The following is a 7,724-nucleotide window of genomic DNA, read 5'->3' on the forward strand; positions in this document are numbered from 1 at the left end:
TGACGTCTCCCTCCTCAAATGTGGAGTGTTTAATACAGTCTTCACGCTCAATGCATGCAGTGGCTTCCTTCAGTGCCTTCGTCTGGGAGAGGGATGGGTAGTGTGTGGTCTTCCTCTAAGCAGGTGTGGCTGGGGTGGACACATGATACAATGCCACTGATGACTGTCAGCTAAAAGCCCTTATTTGAATGTGCCCATTCAGTCACTACAGCCTTTTCAGAAAGTCTGCAGTATTCCCTAGGATCTGGATGCATGGGGTGATAGCTTACTAGGCTGTTCTGCATGACTTAGATTGGGCAACCCCTGGATGCTAGGGGTCTGTAAGGAAAGCAATTCTGCCCTTCTTGTCTAGTAATCCTATTGCTCTGACTTGGGTCACTTGAGTTTGTCATTGAATTCCCAGAAAGCATAGCAGCAGGCCTGTGTGTCATCTAGAATGTTAACAACTGATTTATTGAGGATTTAGGAGTTAGCTTCTGCATCCTTTAACTGTTCCCTTTACTGGGATCGAAGACCTTAATCAGGGTTAGAGAATAGTATAGTCTAGCACTCTACCACTTTAACCACAGCGTCTGTGTTTTCTGGAGGTTAATTGGAGGTGAGTGTCACAGTTTTCAGAATGGTTCTCTGGATCTTCTGCCCAGGGTCGCTTTGAACAGTGATCCTTGGATCTCAGCTCCTGAGTAAAGATTACAGGCATGAACTAATCGTGCCTAGCAACATACCTGGATAATCTTTTAAGCTTCATCAACCTTGAACTGGAATGCTTTACAGGAAACAAGTTTGAGGTGTTTCTTCTACGGATTCAGGCAGTCTATACCAGAAACGACACTGAGAGGCTAGGCACTGTGAAGATACATTTCTACAACACATGATTTTCACGTAAATTCTAATAGCATTTTGTTGATACACCCAAACAGAGTATGTTTAGTAAAGTATCTGTATAATCCCAGCTGGTTTTGAAAAATTCAAATCTTCGCTTCCTGAATGCTATTGACAACACTGAGAATATGTGTGGGGTTTTATGTGGACCTCTTGACTCCAGGGAAAGAATATGGTTTCCCATTCCATCCGATGACACATCATCTGTCCAAGCTTGTTCTGTCATGTAGTGCCTCCTAAGAGCAGCTATCATTTTAGACAAGTTTTGGCATTCAATGATATCATTAGTAAAGAGTTCTATGTTTTAAAACATGGCACATTCTTGTTACCTTTGTCCTATTAACCTTTGTCCATAATATATCTGCAGGACCCTTTGGTTACATAGTTGGAAAAATGCTGGCTTTAAAATAGAATGTCACTCTATGTTAAACTGTAGAACTTAAGATGAGTGACAATGAGAAGGAAAATCTGGGATAGAGTGAGGCCAGTGATGACAAATTTCTAAAAATATATGCATTCTTTACCTGATTTACGTAACTTTAGACCCGCTGTACATCACATTTATAAATAATAAAATGAAATTACAGAAATAATCACTTGCCCCTTTCAGTTCAAATATGTTTTTGAGGCGCATGAGGAACATAACTTTAGGGAAATTTGTGTGTGTCTTTACTGTGATTTGAGTCTGCTTCATTTCAGGACCATAGAGCAACTGCATTGGGTTCTGAAGAAAAGATAGGAATACTATTATGATTAAGAAATACTATATGAAAACATTTATTGTGATACGATTTGAATCAAATATAATTGTTTTAAACTAATAGATATGTAAATTATCACTTAATGGACAAAGGCCTCATATCTAAAATATATCAACAGCTCAAAAAATTGAATCACTCCAAAACTAATCTCCAAAGTAACAACCATCCCATTAAAAGATGGGCCTAAGACATAGAGTCTTCTCTGAAGAAATAAAAATGGTCTATAGATTCATGAAGAAATGCTCGACATCTCTGGTCATAAAAGAAATGCAAATCAAAACAACTCTAAGATTCCACCTCACTCCAGTTAGAATGGCCAGGATCAAGAAAACTAATAACAGATGCTAGAGAGGGGATGTGGCCAGGAGGATCACTACTACGCTGCTGGTGGGAGTGTAAACTCATTCCACTATGGAAAGCAGTATGGCAGTTCCTCAAAAGACTAAACATAGAGCTCCCCTATGACCCAGCAATTCCATTACTTGGCATTTACCCAATCGTCCAGAAACAAGGGCATACTAAATCCACTAGCACAATGATGTTCATTGCAGCACTATTTACCATAGCAAAGATATGGAACCAACCCAGATGTCCTGCAGTTTATGAGTGGATCAACAAGATGTGGTATTTATACACAATGGAATTCTATGCAGCATCGCCCCATTAGAACATGGAAAGACTTAGAAAAAAAATCATATTAAGTAAAGTAAGCCAGACTCAAAGGAACATAGGCCCAATAGTCTCCCTCATTTGTCATAATCAGTAGAAACCTGGGGCTCTCCTAGCAGACATTTACCATAGAACAAAATCTAGAGACATAAGGCCAAATAGTATGACACTAAATGTAAGGACCTCCAGGATAAGGAAACAAAAGCCATATAATGATTGACTGTTTTCCTTAATGTACTATGTTATCTCTCATCTCTTTTGCTGTCCCTTGGTTATCTCATATTGTTACAGTATTTCACCTTGTTATCTGATATATGTTATATGTGCTTAATTGGTAATTTGAAATTGGATAAGGAAGGGGGAAATCAAGATAAGCTGGGGAGGGAAATGGGGACCATGACATGAGAAAGGGTATCAATGTTTGTGAAGTTATGCACCTTCTATCTGGTGAATATAATGTAACCCTTCTATTAATCACAATAGAAAATTATAAAAAAAAAAAAAGATCTCCAGGTCTGTACATTTTTTTTTGCCAGTTGTGGGGCTTGAACTCAGGGCCTGAGTCCCATCTTTGGACTTTTCTCAAGGCTAGAGCTCTACCACTTGTGCCGCAGCACCACAGCACCACTTCTAGCTTATTAAAATTCTATGCATGTGGTACCGAGGAATTGAACCCAGGTCTTCATGCATGCTAGGCAAGCACTCTACCACTAGGCCAAACTCCCAGCCCTATACAGTATTTTTTGTTTTAGCACATTACATTTCATTCTCAATGACCAACAAAACATAACACTTTCATCATCTGTTTTCAAACATAGTAAAGTGGCAAATATATGAGTAGTTGTTCAACATTCTTAGCCATAAAGGAAATACAAATCAAAACTACACCAAGAATGGTTATCAAGAAAACTAACTGATGCTAATAAAAATTTAAAGTAAAAGTTGAGTATATTTAAGGATATTATCATATAGAACATAAAATGGCTACAAAACATCAAAAGCATCTAAGAAAGCAATTGTTGGTGCATGCCTATGATAGCTATTCAGGAGGCTGATATCTGACAATCATAGTTCAAAGCCAGCCTAAGCAGAAAAGTGTCTCTGAGACTCCAAGTAATCATCACTACCAAGGGAAAAAGAAAGCAGAAGTGGAGCTGTGGCTCGAGTGATTGAGTATGACAGGGATAGCATTCAGGCCTAGAGTTCAAGCCCCAGTATTGGCATATTAGGGAGTTGTCCCCAGTTTCATTACCTGCGGCCTCTGGCTCAGCATCTTCTCCAGTCCTGGGTGTTGTCAGCACCACTTGTGTCTGTTACCAAGGTAACTACAGTCTCCACTCTGGCTGATACTGTTTGCTCTTCTCTTCAACATGACACACTAACCATCTGATTTTTTTTAAAATGTGCAGGTTCGACTCAATCACTTCACTTCAGTATCATTGGTTTTCTTTGCAGCCCTCTCTACATGTTTTGTGCATTTGCAAGCTTTTCTCTGAGACCATGCAAACGGTGTAGGCGTTCCTAGACTTGGAAGGATAAAATTAAAATTCCAAGCTCCTGAGGAGCATCATAGGCATTTCAGAATGGAGAGTTCTCCACAGGCACAGCTGCTATTTTGTTTGGAAGAGGACCTTTGGGAACATGGATGTGCTTAGCAGAGCAGCCTGTACTTTTCCTCTTGGGTATACAGGGGTCCCAGGGATTGAACTGACTTCCCTAAAGGCATATCATTGGTTGAAGTCAAGCATAGACGAACTTCATCAGCAGTTTAAGTGAGAAGCCCATTCCATTTTCCCCTCATACCTTTCTTAATAGTCTCCCCTGGCAGCCAAGGCCCAAACTTCTGTGGCCCTAAATATTAGTCTTCCCACAAAATAATCCCCAAAGCTAAATCTTCAGGCAGTTTGGAGAAATATATTGAAGCCACCAAAATGTAGCTTTGGCTGATTCAAATGTACTGTTACATGGAAGCAATGGCAAGTGTTCTGCAGGGAGAAAAGATATGCAACCACATATAGCCAAATAGCACCTGAGGGGCTGGGAGTTTGGCCTAGTCGTAGAGTGCTTGCCTAGCATGGACGAAGACCCGGGTTCAATTCCTCGATACCACATACATAGCAAAAAGCCAGAAGTGGTGCTGTGGCTGAAGTGGTAGAGCTCTAGCCTTGAGAAAATCCAGGGACAGTGCTCAGGCTCTGAGCTCAAGCCTAGGACTGGCAAAAAAAAAAAAAAAAAAAAAAAAAACCAGAAAAAACAAAAAGCACCCCCCCAAAAACAAATAGCATCTGATTGTATTATTGAAAAATAGATTCATGTGGCTTATTCATGTTTTATCAGAAACTTAACAGACCACAGGGATCCATAGGATAAGATTTAGTGTTTGACTCAGAAAGATACCTGTAGTGACATTTTGTTTCAGAAATCTTCTAATATCAAGAAAGGATTGGTAATCTGTGGTTTACTCGGTATTCTCCACACATCCCTCCATGTGATCGAGGCAGGTACAAGCGCTGTGTTGTCTGATCCTGGGCGGACACAGCCTGCAGGGGAGCTCAGGGTGGACATTGATGTATCCAATCTCCCCTAGAGCACAACTGTCAATCTCGCGATGGTGTGCGGGATGGGGGCGGAGCATAGGCCGGAAGTGGGTGGAGAGGGCCCACAGGGCGGCAGCCCCCCCCCACCCCAGTGGAAGCAGGCCAAGCAGCCATGGCAGCGGGGCAGGCAGGTGGCGGCCTGGTGCACGTGGAGGCCGCCGCTGTTGGGTGGTGCAAGCAGCCGGGGGCGGGGGGGGGGGGGGGGGGGGGGGGATGAGGGGGGCTGGTGTTCCTGTGCTCCGGGTGCCACTCGGTGACTCGCTGAGTTGGGTGACCTGCCAGGAGGACACCAACTGCATCCTGTTGCGCTGTGTTTCCTGTAATGTTTCTGTGGATAAAGAACAGAAATTATCTAAACGCAAAGATGAAGACGGTTGTATTTTGGAGACTCTGTAGCACAGGCTGCTCCCTCAACCTGGGCTACATATACAGGCGCACTCCCAAGAACCTAGATTACAAGAGGGACTCGTTTTGTCTCAGTGTAGAAGCCATTGAAAGTTATTCTTTAGGGTCCTCTGAAAAGCAAATGGTGCCAGAAGATAAAGAGCTTTTTAATCTTGAAAGCAGAGTTGGAATAGAAAGGTCTCTGAAGCAGATGGAAGATGTCTTGGTAGCATTGCAAAGAAAGCTGTGGGAGGTCGAGTCAAAGTTGGCCCTGGCCAATTCTCACAGATGAGGTCTTCATCTCGCCCACCGCACCCACTCCTCTCTCTGTCTTTCTCTCCTTTTTGTTTTTTGGCCTTTCTTAAATGAGAAGAGTTGTAAAATTATTTCTGCAGTGATATTTTATGCTAAAGAGAAATTGTCATCCTCATTTACATGTAAAGCTATTTTATGATACTCGCTAGAGCTGGAATTTAGAAGTTTTTATTTTGATAAGAGGCTGGGATGACTTTCTAGACTACTTTGTTCTCTGTTTAAAAATTCACTCGTTTTGACTCTTTTAATACTTTGGACATCATTTAATATTGTAAGATGTTAAAACTAAGTGTAAGATGTTAAACATTGTTCCTGCTTACCAATGCTTACCGCGCTGTGAAAAAACTGGTCAATTGAATTGTGTGTCAGAACTGTTTGAAAACTTGTACAAGAGCAAGAGATCCTGTAGCCCTCTGCCACAAGGTCTTTCCAGCTCTCTAGGGAGAAGCTACAGGAGCTTGCCCCGTGGCTTTCAGAGAGTCCTGCAGGAATAACAGGTGTGTGCACAGCCTTCTCTGTGCCTCTCCTTGCAGTGTGAGAGGTGGTCAAAGATTTTTGTCCAAGCATTTCCCAGCCAGAGTCCTGTGGGCATTGGGGTCAGTGCCTGGGCAGAGGATACTTGTCCCATATGATGCTTGTGTGGTCCTGGTCAAGTGAGGGCTGTTTTAACATGGTTGACAGTGCCTCTTTGGGTCTGACCTAGCACACAGTGGGAGCTTCATCAGAAGAGTTGTGAGCAGAGTGCTCTGAGCAGAGCTTCCCTCCTAATGTTTTCAAGGAAAGTCTCTGGGAACCGAGTCCTAGAATAGCTATTTAATTAGCCATGTAACCTGGAAGCCGGCCATTTGGGGCCTGTGTTTCCTCGGCGATGTTCCTTACTTCAAGGATGATGAAAAGAGGCAATATATAGGACAAAGGGACCATAGAAAAAATGATGGAGATTCATGTTTCTGATTCAGTTTAGTGAGCCAACCCCTGGAAACAAAGTAAAACAATGTTCAAGTAACAGAGGAATCAGATACGGTGCATAGGGCTTGCTAAAACACAGTGCATCTAGTTCCTTCCCCAGTAAATATATGACCATGGAGGAAATTAGAAAAAGAAGGTAAAACTTCCTAACTGAAAGATAATTGCTATAAACATTGGAGTACATTTTTGTATGGAACCATGAGATTATTCTGTATATAATTGTTTTTACTTAAGATCTTTCCTTGATGTGTGTTCTGAACCATTAGAGATTGAGCATTCCTACTCTGAAAATCCAAAATCTGAAATGCGCCAAAAAAGAGAAACAAGATTCCAAGCCCTGACAAAGTTCTACACATTTTGGACAAGGAATTCCTCAACCTGGAGTCTTTCATAACCTGAGTTTTAATGATGAGCTAAGATCAGATCTCCGTATTTAAAACCTTGTTTAAATTTGCTAATATGGCATGTTAGCATTTTATTACTGAAATAAGTACCTGGAATAATAAAAAAAAAGAGTTAATTTCATTTTGATTCAGTAGTCATCCCTTGAAGTTTTAATGTCATTCTATATTCTTATGTAAATTGAAAGCCCACAGTGTACTACATAGGTGCTGAATTGTAAAACATATTCAGATATATGGCATAACTAAGGTTTTCCTACATCTGTTTCAGTCTAGAACAGATGACAAAGTTATTCGATTTAAGACAGCAATTGGATATTACTCAACGACCAGGAAACCTATGTCATTTCATCCACCACATTACTTAGGTAAGTCAATTAAGCCTCTCTATGATCAGTGTTAACCATTTGATAATCCAGAGGATTAATTTTTTAACTATCAAATCTTACAGGTTTATTCGAGTGTGATCTTCTTTTATTTACACAAATAAATGTTGTCCACTTTTCTAGTAATGCTTGAGAATATTAAGGACAAATTTACAGAACTTATGAGCAAATTCACAGACTAAGACAAAAGCTGGGGCTATGGAGACACAGGATGGCAGATCATAGCAATGTAGAAGTGTTAGTGTCTCTGAACTCCCTGGAGATGTAGGAAGGCCTCTGGAACTGTAAATGACTTGTTAAATATAGTAACTTACTGTGCTTTCTTTTTCTGTAACTTTTTTTTGAAAAAAGAGGAGATTT

At 41.0% G+C, this 7,724-nt stretch overlaps 1 pseudogene across 1 annotated transcript; it reads left to right on the forward strand.

Moving 5' to 3' along the window:
- Positions 1-4,920: 4,920 nt before the first annotated feature.
- Positions 4,921-7,335, forward strand: LOC150065357 (protein Mis18-alpha pseudogene; annotated as a pseudogene). Its single transcript, XR_016534826.1, has 3 exons — positions 4,921-5,040; positions 5,130-6,105; positions 7,250-7,335. The product of XR_016534826.1 is annotated as a protein Mis18-alpha pseudogene (transcript).
- The last annotated feature ends 389 nt before the right edge of the window (positions 7,336-7,724 follow it).

Source organism: Megascapheus bottae, chromosome 3, assembly GCF_031878675.1.
Source record: "Megascapheus bottae isolate mThoBot1 chromosome 3, mThoBot2.hap1, whole genome shotgun sequence".
In the NCBI taxonomy this organism is placed as follows: domain Eukaryota; kingdom Metazoa; phylum Chordata; class Mammalia; order Rodentia; family Geomyidae; genus Megascapheus; species Megascapheus bottae.